The 24,972-nt window shown below is 34.5% G+C and overlaps 2 pseudogenes; one reads left to right on the forward strand and one right to left on the reverse strand.

Moving 5' to 3' along the window:
- Positions 1 to 4,202: 4,202 nt before the first annotated feature.
- LOC112472876 lies at positions 4,203 to 4,321 on the forward strand (annotated as a pseudogene).
- Positions 4,322 to 24,301: 19,980 nt separating this feature from the next.
- LOC112472878 lies at positions 24,302 to 24,420 on the reverse strand (annotated as a pseudogene).
- Positions 24,421 to 24,972: the final 552 nt, after the last annotated feature.

Genomic DNA, 24,972 nt, shown 5'->3' on the forward strand with positions numbered 1-24,972 from the left:
ATATTTTAATTTTTAAATTTTTACATATAACTTTAATCTGCTGGGAATGTATTTTTGTAATATGATGTAAATTAAGGATTTAATTGTATTTTTTTCATTTGCAGAAACAATTGCTTCAATAGTATGTTTGAATAATCAATTCCATCACCACTGATTTATAATGTAACTTCTATGATATATCATTTCAATATATAAATAAATGAGGTTTTTTTTCTGGGTCCTCCATTCTGTCTTCTCTGTGCCAAATAAATAATAAACGGTCATTTTTTTAACCGTAAAGAAATATTTAGAGGTCCATAAAGAGATATATGTTCCGAATGTTTATCACATCATTTTTAATAATAGAAAAATAAAACTTTTATGTAATAACTATATCCAACAACAAAAGATTGACTAAAAACAGTCACTATATCCAGACCACAAAATAATGTGCCCTTTTTGAAATCTAACCTAGCCAACATAAATTTATCGATGTAGAGATATGTTTCCAACTTACTAATTGGGAAAAAAACTTAGGTTACAATAATAATATCACATTTATCTTAAGATATAATGCACACAGAGAAAAACATCTGAAATGATAGACGTTAAATTGGTACAAAGTGGTTATTTCAATGAAATGGGATATTTATTTTCTTCTTCTCCATTATTGGTATTTTCCCATTATTCAAAATATTTTCCTAGAAAATTATTTAAATGATTCTATTAATTTCAGCATCCTTATCATAATCCTACAGGGTATATATATTACTTAATATTTAATGAACTTCAGTAGCAGAGTCAGTGTAGTAGAAAAACATTGGCTTTGAGGCCATACGGACTCTAATTCAAATTTTGTTCCCAGTATTTTCTGTTCATATTTTCATGTGTTGTTTCTGATCCTTAATTTCTGCATCTATAAAATTGAAATAATTCATTTCTGGTCAAATTGACAGAGTAGGTAAACACTGTGTTTGCCTCCTATCACAACCAAATCAAACTAAATTACAGGACAACAATGATTGAAAATTGCCTGAAATCTAGCTGAAAAGAAGCCCTACAACTGGAGATATACAAAAGAGGTCACCTCAAAACTGGCAGGAGTGGCAGAGATGCAAACGAACTGGTCCCACACTTGCATTTAGAGGTTGAAGATTGAGAGAGATGTCTCGGCTGTAGAGGTGTCCTCAGGGGAGCAAGGGGTCCCAACACCACACCAGGTTCCCCAGCCCAGGATTTCAGTGTCAGGAAGGGAAGTCCCCACAAAATCTGAATGTGAAAATCAGCAGAGATAGTGGCTGAGTGGGGCAAAGGGCTGCAGAGTTCTCACACATGAACTTACTTGCTGATGGATTTTCTCACTGAGCTCCAACTCTGGGGCAGCAGCTCAAAAGGTGCCAAGGACACACAGGGAGGAAATGAGTTGTCTGGCTTTAGGGCTAGGGTTGGAGGAGCAGTTTTCTCCTAGATAGAAGTACTGGGAGTGGCCATTGTTTTTTTGTTGACCCCTCTCCCATCCTGGCTTGCAGACACAGGTGCCATATCTGAGTCTCCATCAACAAAGCGAATGTTGTTCATCCTGCCCTGGTGATTCCCTGAGACCTGCCTTTCTCATCTTGCGGGCAACTCTCAGTGGCTTTTCCATACAAACAGCCTGTCTTGGCTCATGCTGTGGACTTTCCTAAAATCTCTCTAAGGTTCACAAACCCCAAACAAGCAGCATCTGGTCTCTGTGTGTTCCATACCTCTTGATGAGCAGCCCCAAGCCCACCACTAGCGGCAGCCAGCCTCAGTTCATAGCTTGGTCTCTTGAGGCACCTAGAAGCCTAGCGCAGGTGGCGACTATTTGCAGATTGTTTAGTGGCTCATGCCAAGTGGCTGGCCCCTGGCTTCAGACTGAGCCAGAGCACTACCAGGGCCTGAATCTTAGAATGACACACCCAAAAGTTTGACTGGGTAGGCACCAGTCCTCTGATAAAGTGAATCTTGCTATGTAGGGTCAGCCCCTGCACAACAGCCCCTTCACCATAGTCATCAGCCGGTCCTCACAACCAATCAGCCAGAGGGCCAATCCCTCCCATTGATGTGCAAACAACAACCAAAGCTCAACTACAACAGGAGAGCATATACAACACATACAAGGAACACACCTGGAACACCTGACACAGGTGACCAGGGAGACTGCGCCACTAGGCCCCAAAGGACACCTACTATATAAGGCTACTCTAATAATACCAGGAGACATAGCAGCTGTACCTAATACATAGAAACAAAAACAAATAGGCAGCCAAAATGGGAAAACAAAGAAACATGCTGCAAATGAAAGAACAGAACAAAGTTTCAGAAAAAGAACTAAACAAAATGGAGACAAGCAATCTATCAGATGCACAGTTCAAAACACTGGTGATTAGGATGCTCAATGAACTTTGGGGAAAAGTAGAGGAACTCAGTGAGAACTTTAACAAAGAGATAGAAAATGTAAAAGTAGAGATAGAAAACAAACAAAAAAATCAGCAGTCAGAAATGAAGACTACAATAACTAAAATGAAGAATACTGTAGGAAGAATCAGCAGTAAATTAGATGAAGCAGAGGACTGAATAATCGATTTAGAAGATAAGGTAACAGAAAATACCCAATCAGAACAGCAACAAGAAAAAAGAATTCAAAAAATGAAGATAGTTTAAGTGACCTCTGAGACAATATCAAGCATACCAACATTCCATAACAGGTGTATTTGAAGGAGAAAGAGAGCAAGGAATTGAAAACCCATTTCAAAAAAATGATGACAAAACACTTTCCTAACCTGGAGAAGTAAATAGACATACAACACCAGGAAGCACAGAGAGCCCCAAATAAGATAAACCCAAAGAGGTGCACGCCAAGACATTATAATTAAAATGCCAAAAGTTAAAGACAACGAGAGAATCTTAAAAGTCACAAGAAAAAAAAAAAGCAGTTAGTTACCTACAAGGGAGCTCCCATAAGGTCAGCTGATTTCTCAGCAGTAATTTTGCAGACCAGAAAGGATTAGTAGGAAATATTCAAAGTGCGAAAAGCAAAGACCTACAACCAAAATTACTCTACCCAGCAAAGCTATCATTTGAAATGAAGGAAAGATAAAGAACTTCCCATTCAAGAAGAAGCTAAAGGAGTTCATCACCACCAAGCTAGTATTATAGGAATTGTTGGAGGGACCTCTATAAAAGAAGAAAAATATATATATCAAAAATATGAAAAATAAAATGGCAATAGCTACATATCTATCAACAATTACTTTAGATGTAAATGGATTCAGTGTCCCAATCAAAAGATAGGATAGCTGAATGGATAAGAAAACATTACCCTTACATATGGTGCTTACAAGAGACTCACTTCAGATTAAAAACCTTACACAGACTTAATGTAAAGATATGAAGTCTTTACATTAGTTCAGAAAAAGAACTAAACAAAATGGAGACAACATATTTCACAAAAATGGAAATAAACAAACAAAAAAGCTGGGATAGCAATATTTATACCAGACAAAATAAACTTTAAAACAAAGGCTGTAACAAGAGACAAAGATAGACCCTGTAATCCCACTTCTGGGTATTTATCTGAAAAAACCCAAAATGCTACTTCAAAGGGACATATGAATTCATATGTTCATTGCAGCATTATTTACAATAATCAAGATATGGGGGCAACTTGCATGTCCATCAATGGATGAATGGATAAAGAGGTAGTACATAATACAATGGAATAATAATCAGTCATAAAAAATAATGAAATCTTGATGCCTACAACAATATGGATGGACCAGGGGATATTGTGCTGAGTTGAATAATTCAGATAGAGAAAGAAAAATATCATATAATTTCACTTATATGTGGAATCTAAAGAACAAAATAAACAAACAGGAAAACAAAAACTAACTCATAGATACAGAAAACAAATTGATGGTTGCCAGATGGGAGTGGGTTTGGTGGGGTGAGTGAAAAAGGGTAGAGGATTGAGAAGTACAAATTGGTGGTTACAAAGTAGTCATGGGAATATAAAGTACAGCATAAGGAATATAGTCAATAATATTATAACCATATACGGTGTCAGATGGGTACTAGATTTATTGAGTGATCACTCTGTAAGTTATATTAATGTCTAATCAGTTTGTTGTACACCTGAAACTAATATAATATTGTATGCCAATTGTAATTGAAAAGCAAAAGTTATCAAAAAAATTGAGGTCTATGGCCATGCCACCCTGAACGTGCCCTATCTCATCTGATCTCGGAAGCTAAGCAGGGTCAGGCCTGGTTAGTACTTGGATGGGAGACCACCTAGGAATACCAGGTGCTATAGGCGTTAAAAAAAAATTGAAATAATTCATAAAACTATTGTGCGGAATACATTAAATTGTGTATGTAAAACAGCACAGTGCTTGGCACATTAAAAAGTAGTGAAACATGGTAGTTATTGTTATTAATTATATACGGTACTCAAATCATGTTGCAGAATCCAGGGGGAGAAGGATACCATGCTGTGAAAAACAATACTATAATGCAATCTGACAGAATGGAAATGGCAAGATAGTGTAGGAGAAGTCTTATATCAGAACTGGGTATGATAGAGATACTGTCTTAAACCATGTTTCAAACAAAATCAGTCCCAACAGACAGTAAAGTAGAATTACAGTTTTGGCAGAGATTTTCTTTGAGTATTTCCCCAGAACATGTGCTGTGCAAATCTACCTTTGTGTGCATTTGTGCACATGCGTGTGCTTGTTTTCAATTTGACTTGTTGTTATATTGCTCCACAAGAAAATAACAGTGCTCAATACATTTTGATTTGAAGAGAATGGTGACGATTTATGATATTGAATCACTTTAGGCTACGTTTCAGGAAATAGAACACTAAAAAGGTTATGTTGTACAGCTAAAATTTACTCTGCTATAATTTTGAATAATAAATCATTGTGGAACTTACCAAAAGTTCAAAGCCAAATTTTTCTATGGTTACTATAGTGAACAGCAAAGAACTTGAAGATTAATTATAATCTATCTGAAAATAAAGCTATATTATAAATTATATAATTATTATACATAAGATTTTGAATTTTTTACCAATATCCAAGATATGTGGTATGTTAATGCATATACATATATACATAAATAAAGATGACAAATTCTCCTTGTGTGAATCTTAATATAAAGAGCCTTGCTAAGTTATTTAAAAAAAAGCAGAAACAATTTATCTGGCTTTATATTATATTCAGTAAACAATTAGAAAAACATATGCCTTTGAAAGCACTGAAAGTTTATCTAATGAGAAGTTATGTTTTAGGTATAAAGAGATGGAACTAGCATTACGCTTGTAATCTTGACCTTGCCACTCACACCTCATTCTACAGTTCACAATTACCTTACACCCTCGACCTCTAGTTTAGACAGACTCTCTTATCTTTACTGGTACTGGGTATTTATTACTTTTCTAAAAGCCCTGTCAAAATAGATGTTTATGTTTTCCATTCAACTACTTTAAGGTCAAGAAGTTATATCTTCATCCCACTTTTAGATCATTACTCCACCATACTCATGTAAATTTTTTTTCTTTTTCTTTTTCTTTTTTATTTTTGAGGTTTATGACATTCAAGTATACCACCTCGAAATCTTCTTTTTCCATATACTAACTTATCAGTTAATCCCCAAATTCAGGGGTCAGAAAACCACAGCTCATGAACCAAATTTATTCTGCTCTATTTAGGAAATAAAGTTTTATTGGAACACAGTCATAAGCTTGTTCACTTAGTATAGAGTCTATAACTGCTTTTGCACTACAAAAACAGATCTGAGTCATTGAAACAGAGACCATGTGACCTGCAAAGCCTAAAATATTTACTATGTGGCTTCTGATAAAAGAATTTTGCTGACATTGAAATATTCAGCACATTGTTTATAAATCACCCCTTTGCAAGCTCTGTCATCCTCTTTCATGGCTTTAAAGTGACCCAAACAGCACTTCTTAGTGCCTTGACTTTTTCATTGTCAAAGACCATCATTTCTACTCTCCTCCAGTGACCTTCTCTCATGATCATTCCCCAGATCTTGTCAACACCTGAAACTGCTTCATTTCTCTAATTTTAAAGTCAAATATCTCACTCTTTGTCCACAACTACACTTACTTTTCTTGTTATGGAAGACACTGTAAAAATAGATGTGAGAGATATCCATATAAAAGCTATGCTTGTCTGCATGCAATAAAGAAGTATACCCCAATAGGGAATAAAAAGGACAATGCAAAGACAGAACTTTGGGGAATGCTCAGGTTTTGAGAAATAGAGAAGCCATGGATGGATCCTGAAAAGAAACTATCTGAGAGGTAGGAAGAGGCCTAAAAGAACACTGTATTGTGGAATCCATCGGAAGGTAGCTAACAGGATAAGACTGTCAATAATGTTAAATGTTGCAAAGAAGTGATGTGTATGTATTGAACAAAGTAGTGAATGTGTCATAGAACACTGGATAAAATGTCACCTGAATACTAAGATCTCAGTTCATGTCTTTCTTCTCAAAAGGCTTTTGTTGATCAATGACTTTCATTAGATTGTGCAAACCTATTGGGAGGATATATAGTCTTAAAAATAATAAAATTTCAACTTATAATCTAACTATGGTTTTGAAATTGCACATTTAAATAAATATATTTTATGATAAAACATTAATAATATTGATGCACAGAGGAGAATGCCAAGCAGTAAAAGGTATCTTTATATATGTCAGCCTGTTACCAGAACTAAAAGCAAAAACAGTAATAGTAAAATAAAACAGAGCTAGTTGGACTGAAATATCCTATGTGACTTTCCTTCCTATCACTTCCTTACCTCAAGCTCTTTTCCCAAGAATCTGCAATGATAAAATTATTGGCTCTCAGACCACTTCTCAGCATATTGATAAAGTTGCTTAGTTTTCTTAATGTGCAGGGTTCTTTGGAATAAAGAAAGAGAAGAAGAGGTATAGAAATATGGCATAAGCAGCATTCATTCTTTTAGTAGCCATTTGTTGAGTGGCTGCTATGTGCCAGTCACTCTGCTTTGTGGGGAGAGGGGCAAACAACTCAATGCAAAGCACAAATTAGAGAAAACAGAATACGGAAGTTTTGGAAAATGCCAGTTGAACCTATGTTTTGCTTTCATTTGTATGATGTTAAGGATGATTTGCTCCCAATTATAATAGAAACTGAGAATTATTTATGAAAAAAATAATAAAAGAAAATATTCACAAGACCATTGGATCATGAAATATTTAGCTACCTGTGAATAATCAAATTTCACCTCTGAAGGTCCTGATCTTTCAAAAAAGGATAAAGAAAGTTGCAAGGAGCGCTTCAAAGAGATAACACTTAGGTAAACTGAAAGCAAAATATCATAAATCTGTCAAATCTGTTTCCTAACTTAATGCTACAATAGAGAGTAGACAGAGAACTTTACTTCTCTATTATGAGATTAATCACAGGAAAATGGCTATGCTTTGGTGGAGAGACAGGACCTCAGGAAAGTCTGAAAATAAAAACATTGCTTTCAATACAGGATCAAGTAGAGGGCATCTAGAAAGGAGCAAGAAGATGTTGATAACTTGGAAAAGAAAGAATTTTCTCAGCTCTTTGGAAGAGCTGCCTAGAATAAATAAATGTTTGTGTGCAGGTTAGTGGTGCCTGTATAAAGCAGAGACAACCAGTTGTCATTAGTGTTAAACTCTAAACAGATATGTAATTCATCTGAATCTTCTCCAGAGCATGCCAAGGAATCAAATAAACCCCAACATACAGATTCCTTAAGGACTCAGCCATCATTTACTGATACTCAGTTTGGCAGAATGGAAACAAGGGGTTGTCTATTTCAAGAGCAACCACTAAGATAAGGCTGATTTAAGTTAATTAGACTCTTCCCTTTTTTTCTTGTTAATTAACTTTTCTTTTTTAACTTTTTACTGAAATACAATGTGCACACAGAAAAGTTCTCATAAATGTATATCTTGATGATTTTTCACAGAATAAACATGCCCATGCAACCAACAAACAGATTAGAAAATAAAATATTACTAATCCCAGAAGTTTTCTCATTGCCCTCCCAAGTGTATAATCATTAAACTGTTTTAATTCTGCTTTGAGTACCTGTCTTCTATTTCAGAAGTTAGTAAGAACTCTGAGGAGGAGAAAAGAACATGTCAACCTAGCAATATTGTAGGAACAGACTTACCTAAGGGAAACCCCCACGTCTTTCATTTACAAGTGTTACAACAGAAACCAAATGTATTTGGAGATTTTACAGTTAAGGGGGTTCAAATCCTTGTATTGCAGATGACAAACAGTAGTCTCAAAGCTATTCCTATATAAGTTTACTCAAAATTTTTATAAAAACCTATGAAGGGATTAAAAGGCAATTACAGACATTAACTTGTTAGGAAAAAAAATGATTCCAAAGACAAAGAAATTTGTTAGTGTAGAAGGGCACCTGGGGCTGATGCTAGATAAAGTCATAATTCACGCTGCCTCACCTCAAGTACAAAGCCCTGTCTTTCATAAAGGTTTTTCTCTCCATGTGGGGATGTTGGACTCTTCCTGTTTGGATCACACATTGTGCCTTATACTTTTATCCTGACATGCACTATATTCTGCCACTTTTAGTCCTGTCATTTTTATGTTTGTCTCACTTTCTGCACAAGATGGTAAGGGACTTGAAGGCAGGCACAGTATCTAAATCATATTTGATTCTGCTCTCGTTGGTGCCTAACTAAATGGCCCTGCTCCACCACCCCACGTATGTGCACAAAAGTGTGTATTCATAGGTACATACTACAAGTAGCTTGGATCTCAGTAGTAATTATTAGCTTTGTTAAATTGGTATTATTTCAGTTTAGTACATGCATTTTATAACACTTTTTCTGTCAGTCGCCATCCATGTTTAGTCTTTGTTTTCCTTTTCTTAGAATGTAAAAGCTTTTATATAAATTTCATGAGAGACATAATTTTCAGAGACATGTAGACTATGAATCCACACAAGCAATTTCCTTAAAAAAAAAAGTCAGACTAGCTTTTCCTCTATTTTTTTAGAGCCAGAAATTCCCATTTAAAGTTTCAGAATGAATTAAAGGTAAAAGATAAGATGTTTTAAAACTGCACACCATTCAATGTGACACAGCTAAGAGAAATGGGAATATTTTTCCTATGTTTAATATAACTTATTATTATTTGCTATTTATCATCTCTTCCAGATTTTTAAGACACTTCGTCAATAAGTAAACCATTTAAGTTTTAACTAATTTTGACACACTTATGATCTAAATGTTAATAAAGAGATTTTGAAAGATATAGACAAATTTAAGTTTCCTAGGTCTGCCAGGAAGTGACATATTTTACTCATCTATAAGGCTCTGAACCCTGTGCTACAGATAACAGGCTGGTTTTCACAAAAGTGCTTTGTAGGCATTGGATCCATTAAGTCAACCTTAGTTCCCTAAACCAGACTTTATGTACATCATTTTTAAAAATGAAATTCCAGTATAAGGTTTGGTTATTATAACCGATGTTTGTGACTATAAACTGTTACAAAAAGAATAGATTCTTTTTGAACTTATGCAAATAAATTATATTACCATGAAAATGAGAATATTCAATAAGGCTTTCTGAATTCTGGAATTATCAGGCTGAGGGGAAAAAAAACAAATGTTTCATATCTGTTTATAAAATGTAATCTGCTAAATGGTTGTTAGTTACATCCTGCTAAAGAGAAAAGGGAAAAAGATTTCTTAAATTTGGAAAATAAAACATTAAAGAACCAGTAGTGTTCCAAACAAAAACCATAATCATCCTTTATTAGTTCATTCAGTCACGTGTAACTAACTCTTGTTCTGATTGATCTTGGGTTAGCAGTTTCATGAACCCATAAGCTTTTCCGCCAGAATTCTGGAAATCTTTACCCAGTCCATTTGTATGGGTCTTAAAGTTATTGATGCCATCATGAGGCATTCTGGTCTGTAGATGATAGTAAATATTTTCAGAGAAGAATCAGAGTAAACCATTATGTATCTGTGAATGATAAGACTTAAAATGGTCATATTTAAAGATTTGATGAGAGTTCATTTGACAAGGAAATTTAGTTATTTCAGGGACATACAACATTTAAAACAGTAACTAGAATAATGACTCACAATGTTACACCAGGACATATCATGGGCAACAGAGCATTGATAAATGTCTATGAACTTCATACAATTTCTGAAATATTTATATTAATAACATTTACTCATACAAATATAATCTTCAGAAGATTAAGTATCTCTTATTTGACACATTTTATGCAATTCAACAAATCAAGTAAAACAGATTATTTTTAACATTTCTCTTTACAAGTTGAAAAAAAACAAATATTTTGAGTTTTTTCAGGGCCCTCTGAGAAATCTCAAAGTCAATTCTAGAACAAGAATATTTTATTTAATAATTGATTCAGGGGAGAGAAAATTGCGAAGAATGTGAAAAACATTAGCTCATGTAAAAGTGAGAAATTTTGGTTGTCTTAAATAATCCAGGATATGATAAAAGTTAAAATAAAGCAAAGGAAATTATTCAAATAAGAAGCAAAATCTTTGTTTCCTAGTCAGGATATTTAAAAGGTAAAGAAAACCATTTACAATATTTTATTAAGAACAAATTAATAGTCTAAGAAAACATTGTAGTTTTAACAGATAAATAACTAAATTCTAGATTTGTAGCAGAGTATTTTTGCTATTAAGAGTCATCTTGAAAATTCTTCTAAAATAAATCCTTTCAATCTTACCAGTTTGGCCACACATAAAATTCTTTTTCTACAAACCTTCTATAACTTTCTACATCCATCAAATGTATCCTATAATTTATCTTTCTCAATCTGCAATAATCAGACATTTTACTCTAAGATAAATTCACTCTTTTTTCCTTAACAAAAGCACATCCTTCATACCTTATATACTTTTCCTTACCAAAAACATATCCTACTTTCCTTACATACTTTCACACAAAGTTGTTCTTCACTCTTATTATTTCTATTAGTTCTAATTACACATGTTGATTATAGATTTAACCATTAGTAACCTTTCTTTTATAGAGAAAACTAGAAGGTGAACAATTTTAAACTGTCTCTCACACATACAAGCATTCTGTAGCAAACCAGCAAATTTTCTGAATATAACATCTCACAATTTTTAATGTATACTCTTCTTCAGTATAAATTCTCAATGCAGCAAATAAAATATATTTATTAATAGACGCAAATATATTTAGCTTCTCTATACCATATAAAAATATAATGCTAAAGGTATATAAACTTAAATTCGTAATGAGTAATTAATGTTTCAGTAGCTTATTTTACTTAGAAACAATCAAAGTATTGAATGAATATCTGTTACGTGACTTAGCATAACTCTAAGATTTCAAGTTACCAAAAAGATTTTTGGAACTATTTTTAGGTGGACATGCTATAACACCAAACAAGGCTGGCCATCATCTCAAGGTACTTCCCTGTTAAGTACTATTACAGCAAATTCATGGTAAGCAAGCATCACAAAAGCAAAAAACGAAAAAAAGTTAAATGCATGCTTTTTTGTTTGTTTAACTACTCTTCTTGGTATACATGAAGTAATGGGTATCAAGCAATTCATTTTTACTGCATCTTTACATGTACATTTTTTCCTTTAGGTTAAACTTACGATTTTATAATCTTAAACAACCAGTAAATATAATATTAACTTATTTGACTAGTAAATTCAAGTAGAATAAAAATATATGCTCATATTGCACCTAATGCTGATAACTCATAAGACATAGTTTTTAAAAAGTAATCCAACAGTATTAAGTGCCAAAGATTTACCCAAGTGATGTGAACTTGAAAAGTGTTTGGGTCAGTTTCTATGTTTCCAAAAATTTTAGAAATATTTAATTTTCGTAAGTGCTCATTAATCTCTAAACCAATTTGAATAGAACTCTTTTAAGAATTTTTATAAATTAGTTAATACAGTTCACAGGTAATAAAATATCACACGTTGATAACATACTATGAATGAAAAAGGATTCTACAGAAAATAACCTCACAGAGTGATCTGCTCATAAGTTCCTAACTGGGCAGGTCGTGGTGGGTAGTCACATCTCAGGTCTATAATTTCTTTAGTGGTCTTTAGTGAAAAGTTTTAAGCCAGTCCCATCCATTGTTCTTGTGCATCTAGGTTAACACATTTTTGAAATACCAGAAGTAACCCTCAAAGGGGTATTAACCCTCAGGGGAGCACGTAATCTTTTTCAACTACCCTGTAATCTAATCTTCCCATTGTTTCCTCACCTTCACGTAATCTTCCTTAATTTAAATACATAAAAGACACTGCTAAACTGTTATTCTTGGGAGCATTTGAGACCTTGTTCCCCAGCATATGTCATTAGTTTGTCCCAAATAAACTCTTATAAAAATTATCTGCAGCTCTGGATGTTTCTTATGTTGGCAATACATATATAGACATGCATAATCATATGAACAGACACAGAGACTATATAGCTTTCAATTCTCAAATTTTAATATATATTGTCTTTGATATTTTTAGTTGAAGGGAAGATTGAAATTGTAAACGTGTGAAAGAAAGGCACAAGTGATGAGAAAACAGAGACTTTTGGAGAGATCTTAAGTTTCCCCAAAAGGCCACTAAAGTTCCGTATAATACCCTTAGAATAACCATGTCAATAAGAAAGAGATAGACAGAGTTTGTGACTTATATGGGCAGCAGGAGTTCAAGAAAGGAGTTTTAGTCAACTGAGAACTTTTCATGGATGTAGCAGGATAAAATAGAGACAACAGTGAGGTCTCCCAAAGAGCCAGGAAAAATTTTCCAGCCCATAAATTGGTAAGTGAAACCTTAAGACAAAGAACCATGAAAAAGCCCCAAGCCCAGGGAATTATGGAGTATACCCTACTCAAATCAGAGAGTCAGGAAGAAATGTACTTTTCAATCAAAGAAGCCTGGGTCTTTAACCCAGCTTCTGCTTGCCTGAGATTCTATTCAGTAGCCTTAACCATTAAATATATTTTAAAAAAAAAATACATTCGTCCTCAAGGTGTAAATATTTTGTTCTATTAAATATATTATTATGAATATGATGCAAGATTTGAAGGGAATCCCAAAGGTGGAATTAAAAATACAATTCTAAATTTATTTTTTGTAATACAAAATCATTTTATAATACAAATCTCTAGTTCATTTCCCCTTTCAAGAGTCTCTGGTGGCTTCCTATTGCAAATGGAGTACAATGCACACTCCTTCCATATCTTACTTGTTCTGGTTCTTGCTTACCCCCTGAATCTTCCCCTTTCACACCCTCTAATCATACAAGACTTTTTGCAGCTCCTCGAACATGTCAAGCTTGTTCCTACTTCAGTGCTTTTATCCTTGCTATTCTCTCTGCCCGAAATGCTCTTCACCAACACTACAGGTAGTTCTTCTCTCCCTTTATTCAGTTTCTGCTCAATGTCACCCTACCTGAAACTGGCCCCACCCTCACTCTGTCACCCTCTATTTACTTACCTTGGTTTTCTTCACAATATTTACAAACTGTCTGGCTTGTGTATTAATTGCATCACTCTTCATGACAACATATAGTCCAAAAAAGTTGGGAGTTTTTCACTGTGTCCTGAGCACCTAGAACAAAATCTGGCACATAGTAGATTTTAGCACATATATCTTTAAAAAATAAATGAATGGCTAAGAATGATTATATACTTAGTGACTACTATATCAATTTAGAAGAATTAATTATAGTGAGATTATTATTTTTTATTAAAATTATTGGGGGGACATTGATCAATAAAATCAAATAAGTTTCAAGTGTACAGTTCAACAATATGTCACACACACACACACACACACACACACATATATATTGTATTATGTGTTCACCATCCAAAGTTAAATTTCCTTCTGTTACCAAATATTTGACCTCTTTTACCCCTATCTACCTCTCTACTGCGCCTTTCCCTCCAGTAACCACTAAACTGCTGTCCATGTCCATACATTTCTGTTTGTTTGTCATGTTTGTTGCTTTTAATTTTATATCCTACATATGAGTGACATCATATGGTTCTCAACTTTTTCTGTCTGACTTATTTTGCTTAGCACGATTATCTCAAGATCCATCCATGTTGTTGCAAATGACAGTACTTCATCTTTTCTTATGGCTGAGTAATATTCCATTGTATATATACACCACAGCTTCTTTATCCAATCATCTATGGTAGGAGATGTCCTGGCCACTATGAATAATGCTGCTATGAACATCAGGGTGCATATACCTTTGTGGATAAATGTTTTAAGGTTCTTTGGGTAAATACCCAGAGGAAGGATTGCTGGGTCATATGATAATTCGATTCTTAGTTTTCTGAGGAAACACCATACTGTTTTCCATTGCAGATGTACAAATTTACATTCCCACTGGCAGTGTATGAGGGTTCTTTTTCCCCATGACCTCTCCAACACTTGTTTTTACTTGTCCTGTTGATGATAGACATTCTTACAGGTGTGAAATGATATCTCATTGTGGTTCTGATTTGCATTTCCCTAGTAGCTAGTGAAGTTGAGCATCTTTTCAAATGTCTGTTGGCCATTTGCATGTCTTTCTGGGAGCAGTATCTGTTCAGGTACTTTTTTAATTGGATCGTTTTTTGTTGTTTTTGTTGTTGCTGTTGTTGTTGTTGTTGAGTTGTATGAGTTCTTTATATATTTTGGATATTAGGTCCTTATCGGAGGCGTAGTTTGCAAATATATTCTCCCATTTGGATGGTTGCCTCTTTGTCTTGTTGACGGTTTCTCTTGCTGTGCAGAAGCTTTTTAGTTTGATATAGTCCCATTAATTTATTTTTCCTTTTACTTCCATTGCCTTTGAGGTCAAATAGAGAGATTATTAATTATCTATTTTGAGTGGCAGTTAATTTTATAAATTCAAATATTTAAGCTTTTTCAGGGAAGTTTATATGGTAGCCTAGGTATTTCCTGGTAATATTACTTTATAGAGAAAATAGAACAATAGCACTGAAGTGCATTGTCATCAGAAAATTTCAAAATGAATGAAGCTTTTCTCTGTAAGATTAAAAAATTTATATTCACAATTCAGGTGGATTATCTGATGTTTCTTAAGCAAAAGAAGGCTCAAGTTTGTCTTAATCTGAAAAACATTAGTTTATGTAATTCCAGAGAGTAATTGTACAGATCCACACAGGATTATGATTAAAGGTCATGAGAAAGATCACTTTATTTTACTTCTGATTGAAATGAAGAAAATATCTTAAATAAGTGGCCTTTTTATATAATTAGCAATCTCCAAAACCTCATTTCTTCCAAACAATCTATGTCATGTTTTGTTTTTTATAAATTCATTTTTAAATGTATTTACATGTATAATTTTTCATAAGTTCATTATCTGACATCGTACTCACATGTACTGTGCACAATCATTTTCTTCTTTATATTGTTTGGTTTCTCTTTCCTCTCATTCAAACAGTTCTTGTTTTGTAACTCATCTTAACATATGTGTTTGTGTATGTATTTATGTTATAGACACACACACAGGCGCACACACACACACACACCTCTATGCATATTATAGTCAAATAACAGAGGGAAAAGATAAAATGAAAAACCTTAGAAGCCTGAAGAAAAAACTTTACCTATATAAAAAAGGCATAAAAATTACAGTGAACTTCTTGTCAGATACTATGGAAACAAGAGAAAGTAAAATAAAATATTTAAAGTGTTGAAAGGAAAAATCACACCATCCTAGAATTCTACTTCCAGCAAAATTCTCTTTTAAAAGTAAAGCAGAAATGAAAACTTTCTCAGACAAACAAAATCCTTGGCATAAGCCACCATGGTCCTAGGATATAAGGTCCATCTAAATAAGTCAATTGTTTTCTTATATACCAGCAATGAAAATTTTAAAATTTAAACTAAAAAAATCTTTGAAATAGCAGATCGGTATGCAGGAAATTACAAAATAGTGATGAAAGAAAGGAGAGAAGGTCTAAATAAGTCAATGAAGTATTGACTGGAAGACTCAATATTGTTAATATGTTATTTCTTCTAAATCTGTCTATAAACGCAACAAAATTTCAATCAAAATCTCGGCAAGCTGTTTTCTAGATATTGACAAACTGATTCTGGAGTTTACATAAAAAGGCAAACAATTAGAATAGCCAACACAACACTGAAGAAAAAAGAACAAAGTTAGAAGGTCACATTACCTAATTTTAAGACTTACTATAAAGCTGCCATAATAAAGATAGCTTGGTATTAGTAAATGAAAAGACACATAGATCTACGAAGCAAAATAGAGCCCAGAAATAGACCACAAAAATATAATCAACTGATTTTCAACAAATTTTCAATGGAGAATGTGTAGTCTTTTCAACAAATGGTAACTAAAAAGTTAGACATCCATATGCAAGAAGATGGACTGAGGTGAAAATCTTACACTATTCACAAAAATTAAGCCAAATCATAGAACCTAATGTGAAATGCATGATTATAAAATTTCTAGAAAAAAAATATTGCTTTGTGTTTGGTGTTGAATTTTTAGATACAAGACAAAAAGTACAAGCTTTGAAATAAATAACAATAAGTTGGACTTTATTAAACATAAAAATTACTTCTCTGTGAAAGAATATTAAGAGAAGAAAATATTCTGCTAACTAAAAGAAAATAATGATGAAACACAGCTGATCAATTATGTTCATCTAAAATTTACACAAAAATCTTAAACTCAACACAAAGATAACAAACAACCTAATTAAAAATGGGTAAAAGATTTAAACTGACACCACAATAAAGACTATAAACAAATAACAAATAAGCATATAGAGGAATGACTCAATATCGTTATCATTAGGGAATTTTAAATTAAAATAACAATCCTAAGTATTCGCCCAACTGAGTTGACAATGAATGTCAACATAAAAACATGAACGTGAATATTTATAGCAGCCTAATTCACAGTCACCAAAAAATGGATGCAACCAAGATGTCCTTCAATAGGTGAATAGTTAAACAAACTGTTGTACATTCATGCAGTGGAATAGTATTCATCAACAAAAAGAAATGAGATATCAATTCAGACAAAGCCATCTTAAATGAATCTTAAGTGCCTATTACAAAGTAAACAAGCCAGTCTGAAAAGGTTAGATACAGTATGATTCCATTTATATGATATTTTTGAAAAGACAAATCTATAGCGACAGTAAAACAATAAAAGATTGCTAAGGGCTTGGGGCAGGAGAATGAATAGGTTAAGTAAAGGGTACTTATTAGGATGGTGAAACTATTCTGTATGATATTTTAATCATGGATACATGACATTTTGCATTGCTGGCAAGAGCCATACCATGGTTCTTTACAGTATACATTATATTAACAGTAGAAGATTGATGTCACCCTTCTAAGATCAGGAACAAGACATGAATGTCCACTCTCACAATTTTCTATTCAAAATTTTTCTGAAGATTCTTACCAGTAAATTAAGAAAAGAAAAATAAATAAAGGTGCACAAATTGGAAGTTAATATAAAGAAATATTTAGATATAAACTTAACAAAACATGTATAGGATTTGTAGGCTGAAATTTATAAAATGCTCATGAAAGAAATCAAAGAAGACCTAAAAAATGGAGAGACATACCATGTTTATAGATTGGAAATCTCAATATAGTAAAAATGTCACTTCTCCACAAATTTATCTAGAGGTCTAATAAATTTCTGTCACCATCGGGGCATGTTTTTTTCTTTTTTTTCATAGACATAGAAAGCTTATTCCTAAACTTATGTGAAACAACACAGTTTCTAAAGTAGCTAAAATAATCTTGAAATAGGTGAGTGAAATTGGTATAATCATTCTATGTGTTATTAAGACCTATTATATAGGTACAGCAATAAAGATAATGTAGTATTGATAGAGGAATAGTTGTATAGATCAACAAATAGAGTTTAAAAACCTAGAAATAGACCCATACTAATATTCTTCACAGATTTTGTAAAGCTTTAAATACAAGTCAATAGAGGAAGAGGACTCTTTTCAGCAAATGGTACTGGAACCATTGGATATCCATTGGCAGAAACATGAAACTCAAATTTCCCACTTTATGCAAAACGTGGCTCAAAATGATTATAATTTTAAAGTTAAAATGTAAAACTATAAAACATTTGGAAGAAACATAAGAGAAAGTTTTTGCAAAATAGGCAGGGTTAATGGACTTGACACTAAAAGCACCATCCTTAAAAAAATTGATAAATGGACTTCATCAAAATTAAAAACTAAATTTTAAATTTAAAAAAATTTGTTCTGTGTATCATCCTCTTAAGACCTTGACAAGACAGAGAACTTCCGGTCAAGATGACTGTGTTCTCTTCCTCTCTTGACAACATCAAAATTACAACTAAATTACAGAACAGCCATCACTAAGAGGCACCTGAGGTCTGGCTAAACGGAAGTTCTACAACTGAAAACATACAGAAGAGGCCACCTAGAGACTGCTAGGAGGGGAAAGATCTGAAACAGGTTGGCCCCACAACGATGTGGAGTGGTTGAGAATTGGGAGGGTTATCTTAGCTGCAGAGGGCTCTCCACACCAGGCTCCCTAGTCCAGGGTTCCAGTGACAGGAAGAGAAGTTCCCACACCTCTGGCTGTGAAAACCAATAGAGATCATCACTGAATGAGACAGAAGGCTGCAGGAGTCACAAACGTTCCTCTTAAAGGGCCCATGTGTGGACTTACTCAGTGATGGACTCTCTCTGAGATCCAGCGCTGGGGAAGCTGCTCAAGGAGTGCTAAGGACATACAAGAAGGAACTGAATGATCTGGCTTCAGGGCGAGGAATGAAGGAATGGCTTTCTTCCAGACAGAAATGCTGGCAGAAGCCATTGTTCCTTTGTTGAGCCCTTCTCTCTCCAGTGGCTGAATGCAGGCAGCCACCATATATGAGTCTCCATCAACCTGCCTAACACTGGTTGCCTTGCAAAGATGATTCCCTGAGACCTTGACCCACCCAAATTGTGAGCCCATCCAAGCCACATCCAGGGTTTCCCCCCGCCCCATACAAATGGCTGATCTTGGCTCATGTTGTGGACTTTCCTGAAATCTCTCAAAGGTTTACAAAACTCAAACAAGCAGCATCTGGTTCCGGCATGACCTGACCTCCTGCGGAGTAGCCCCAAGGCCGGCACTATTGGAAGTCGGTTTCAGTTCACAACTTAGCCTCTCTGGAGTCAGCCATCTATGGATTGCTTAGTGACTCTTGCCAGGTGGCTCTGGGTAGGATACAGGCTGCTATGGAGCTTAGTCTTTATCTGGGACCCACCCAGGAGGCCCTTGGGATGACATGCCCAGTGGCTGGGCTTTGACTGGAGTCTGAGCACCACCCAGAGTTGCATCTGAAAAGGATATACTCAAAGAGCATATTGGAAAGGCACCAGAACCCTGCTAAAGTGAATCCTACTCCATAGGTTCTGTCCTTCACTGGCTAGTCCTTGCAACCAATCAGCCAGCAGGTCAATCCCTCTCACTGATGAGCAAAGAGCAACCAAAGCTCAATGACAACAGAAAAGCACATACGACCAGTACAAGGGATGCACCTTGGGCTCCCAACTCAAGTAACCAGGGCAGATTGCGCCACTGGGGCCAAAAGGACACTTACTTCATAAAGCCACTCTACTAAGATTGGGAAATTTAGGAGCCCTACCTAATACATAGAAACAGAAACAAGGAGGCAGCCAAAATGGGGAGACAAAAAACATATCCCAAATGAAACAAGAACAAAGCTCCAGAAAAAGATTTAAGCAAAATGGAGACAAGCAACATACTAAATGAGGAATTCACAACACTGGTTATAAGAATGTTCAATGAACTTAGGAGAAGAGTAGATGAACTTAGTGAGAACTACAACAAAGAGATAGAAAACATAAAAATGGAAATTGAAAACATAAAAAAAAACAACTAATCAGAAATAAAGACTGCAATAACTGAAATAAAGAATACATTAGAGGGAATCAACAGATGAGATGAAGCAGAAGATTGATCAGTGATTTAGATGATAAGGAAGCAGAAAATACCCAATCAGAATAGCAACAAGAAAAAAGATTCCAAAAGAATGAGAAGAGTTTAAGGGGCCTCTGAGAGAATATCAAGCATAACAACCTTTGCATCTTAGGGGTACCAGAAGGAGAAGAGAGAGAGTAAGGAATTGAAAACCTATTTCAAAAAATAATGACTAAAAACTTCCCTAAGCTGGTGAAGGTAATAGACATACAATTCCAGGAAGCTCAGAGAGTCCCAAACAAGATGAACCCAAAGAGGCCCACACTAAGACACATCATAATTAAAATGCCAAAAGGTAAAGACAAAGAGAGAATCTTAAAAGCAGCAAGCGAAAAGTAATTAGTTACCTATAAGGGAGCTCTCAGCTGATTTCTCAACAGAAAGTTTGCAGGCCGCAAGAGATTGGCATGAAATAGTCAAAGAGATGAAAAGCAAAGACCTACAATCAAGATTATTCTACCCAGAAAATGTATCCTTTAGAATTAAAGAACAGATAAAGAACTTCCCAGATAGGAAAAGCTAAAGGAGTTCATCAAGACCAAGCCAGTATTATGGGAAATGTTAGAGGGACTTCTTTAAGAAAAAGAAAGCTATGTATATCAAAAATATGAATAATAAATGTCAATAACTACATATCTATCAACAATTACTTCAAATGAGAAAGGATTAAATGTTCCAGTCAAAAGATAGGGTGACTGAATGGATAAGAAAACAAGACCCTTACACAGGCTGCTTGTAAGGGACTCACTTTAAATTAAAACACACACACAGATGAAAGTAAAAGGATGGAAAGACATTTCATAACAATAGAAATGAGTGTTCACCGTCCCTAGTTAGATTTCTTTCACACAATGCAATATATACATGCCTTACTGTTAAATTGTACACCTGGAACTTACTGGATTTTGTTAACCAATGTCACCATAATAAAAATTAAAAAAATAAAAAATAAACAAAACTGGATCCAAGCAGCCAGCAATGAGAGGCTTAGGAAGAACTCTGAAGGCTTTCAAAGTCCTAAGAGGGCTAAGGTTTAAAGCCGAGCTTTAATCTGGGAAGGAGAATTGGAAAACTAATCCTGAAACCCCAACTGAACTGTGGTGAACAAACAAGGCCTATTTGTTGAGGGTTAGGAGAAGCACAGTGAAGCAGAAAGAAACAAACTATGAAATCAAAGTCTGCATCCAAACTCTGGCTCTTTAACCCAATAGCTATGTGACAGTGGGCGAGTTGCAGAATCCTCTTGGTGCTATCAGTTATCTCACCTGGAAAACGTGAAGATCACACCTACCTTGCAGATTTTGTGTAGGAATTTAAAATGTTCATAAGCACCTAAGGAAACACGCAAGACAAATTATTAAATTTAAATTTTAATTAAATATGAAATTATTAAAATAATATGAAATTAATTAAAAAATGGAAATTAAAAATATCTGGGATAGTAATACTTCTACCAGACAAATAGACTGTAAAACAAAAGCTATACCAAGAGACTCACTTCTAGATATTTATCCGAAGTAATCCCACTTCTGGATATTTATCTGAAGAAACTCAGAATACTACTTTGAAGGAACATGTGCATTTATACGTTCATTACAACATTAATTACAATTGCCAAGATATGAAGGTGACCTGGGATTCCACCAATAGATTAACAGATAAAAAAGAGGTGGTACATATATACAATGGAATATTACTCAGCTGTAAATAATAAATAAAAAAGAATGAAATTTTGCCACCTGCAGCAACATGGAGTGACCTCAAATGCATTGTGCTGAGTGGAGTAAGTCAGACAGGGAAAGACAAATGCCATATAATTTCATTTACATGTGGAATCCATGGAACAAAATAAACAAACAGAACAAAAACAAACTCATGGATACAGAGAACATTTTGAGGTTTGTCAGATGGGAGCAGGATTGGACGAGTTGGTGAAAGAGGGGAAGGGATTTCAAAGTACAGATTTGTAGTTATACATAGTCAGGGGGATGTAAAGTATAATATAAGGAATATAGTCAGTGATATTGTAATAATTATGTATGGTGCCAGTTGCATACTAGATTTATCAGAGTGATCACTTCATAATTATTTTAAATATCTAAGCACTATGTTGTACACCTGAAAATAATATAGTATTGTATACTGACCATAATTGAAAAATAAATAAAGAAATAAATATAAAGAAACTTCAAAAAATATTTTTATGACATAATCGTAATGGAAATAATATATACAGAAAAGGAAAAAAAGACTCTGAAAAGACAAAGTACAGACTGCGAAGAACATATTTGTAAACCTCATACATGACAAAGAACTAGTATCTAGAATGTGTAAGGAACACTCAAAACTCAACATAATGTATCGCTACAATAAAAACACACTCAATAGTAAAAAAAGTAAAAAAATCCAATTAAAAAATATACACATGGCCAATAAACACACGAAAAGATTGTCGACATCATTTCTCATCATGAACATACAAATTTAAACCACAAATGTTAGCCATTGTGATAGATGTGTCGTAATAAACAATATTATAATAGTTTAAGGTGTACAGCACAGTGATTACACACTTATATAACTTATGAAGTGATCACCCCCATAAATCCAGTACCCATTTGACACCATACATAGTTATTACAATACTGTGAACTATATTTCCCATGCTACACTCTACATCCCCATGACTATTTTATAACTACCAATCTGTACCTTTTAATCCCACCCCCACTTCACCCATTCTCCCAACCCCGCTCCAATCTGGTAACCATCAAAATGCTCTCTGTATCTGAGCTTATTTCTGTTTTGTTTCTTTATTTATCATGTTCTCTAGATTTCACATAGAAGTGAAGTCATATGAGATTTGTCATTTTCTGACTTACTCCACTCAGCGCAATACCCTCTAGGTCCATTCATGTTGCTACACATAGCAAATTTTCATTATTTTTTATGATTGAGTAATATTCCACTGTATATATGTACCACCTCTTCTTTATCCATTCATCCATTGATGGGCATGCAGATAGACTCTATATCTTGGTTATTGTTAATAATGATGCAATGAACATATGAATGGATATGTCTTTTCAAATTAGTGGAATTACTGGGTCCTTTTTGTCTCTTGTTATAGTCTATTTTGTCTCCTATAAATATTGCTTCCTCAGGTTTTTCTTTGTTTCCATTTTCACGAAATATCTTTTCAATCCCTTTACTTTCAGTCTTTGTGTGTCTTTCAATCTAAAGTGAGTCTCTTGTTGGCAGCAAATGTAAGGATCTTGTTTTCTTATCTATTCAGCCATCCTATCTTCTGATTGGAGCATTTAATCCATTTACATTTAAAGTAATTGTTGAAAGATATGTAGTTATTGACATTTTATTATTCATTTTTAAATCTATTTTTCTTTCTTCTTACAGAAGTCTCTAACATTTCTTGTAATACTATTTTGATGTTGATGAACTCCTTTAGCATTTCTTGTCTGGGAAGCTCTTTATCTGCCCTTTGATTCTAAATGATAATTTTTCTAGGTAGAATAATCTTGATTGTAGGTACTTGCTTTTCATCACTTTGAATATTTCATTCCAATTTCTTGTGACCTGCAAAGTTTCTGTTGAGAAATCAGCTCAGTCTTATGGGAGTTCCCTAGTTTAACTAATGCTTTTCTCTTGCTGCTTTTAAGATTCTCTCTTTGTCTTTAACCTTTGGCATTTTAATTATGCTATGTCTTGATGTGGGCCTCTTTAGGCTCATCTTGTTTGGGACTCTATGAACTTCCTGGGGTTGTATGTCTGTTTCCTTCACCAGGTTAAGAACATTTTCCATCTTTATTTCTTGAAGTAGGTTTTCATTTTCTTGCTCTCTCTCTTCACCTTCTGGTACCCCTATGATGTGAATGTTGATACACTAGATGTCCCAAAGGCCTCTTAAACTTTTCTTATTTTGGAGGGGATTGATTCTTTGTTCTGTTTATCGTTCTGATTGGGTGTTTTCTGCTACCTTATATTCCAAATCCCTGATTCACTTCTCTGCTTTATCTAATCTATTATTGATTCCTTCTAATGTATTCTTTATTTCAGTTATTGTAGTCTTCATTTCTGACTTTTCTTAATGTTTTCAATCTCTATTTTTATGTTTCCTATTTCTTTTTTGAAGTTCTCCTTTAGATCATTAAGCATTCTTTTTTTTTTCTTTTTTTCTTTTTTTTGCCTACAGCACCTGGTATTTCTAGGTGGTCTCCCATCCAAGTACTAATCAGGCCCGACCCTACTTAGCTTCCAAGATCAGACGAGATCAGGCGTGTTCAGGGTGGCATGGCCGTAAACTATTAAGCATTCTTATAACCAGTGTTTGGAACTCTCCACCTGGTAGATTGCTTGTCTTCATTTTTTTGAGGTCTGTTTCTGGAACTTTGTTCTGTTCTTTCTTTTTGGACAAGTTTCTTTGTCTATTCATTTTGGCTGACTTCCTGTGTTTGTTCCTATGCATTAGGTACAGCTGCGATATCTCCCAGTCTTGGTAGAGTGGCCTTATGTAGCAGGTGTCCTGTGGGGCCAAGTGGGGCATTCTCTCTGGTTACCTGAGCCAGGTGCTCCAGGTGCGTTCTTTGTATGGCTTGAGTGTGCATTCCTGTTGTAGATGAGCTTTAGTTGCTGTTTGTATGTCCATGAGAGGGATTGACCCTCAGGCTAATTATTTGTGAGGATTGACTGGTGAGTACATTTGAAGAGGTATTATGCAGGGGCTGACCCTACTGAGCAGGTTTTGCGTTAGCATGGCTCTGGTGCCTGTCCAGTCTGCCCTCTGGGTGTATCATTTGTGAGGTGGTTGGGTGATGCTGTGATGTGATCTGAAGCTGGCCACTGGTGTGTTGGTTC

Source organism: Pteropus alecto, unplaced genomic scaffold (genome assembly GCF_000325575.1).
Source record: "Pteropus alecto unplaced genomic scaffold, ASM32557v1 scaffold139, whole genome shotgun sequence".
Classification (NCBI taxonomy): domain Eukaryota; kingdom Metazoa; phylum Chordata; class Mammalia; order Chiroptera; family Pteropodidae; genus Pteropus; species Pteropus alecto.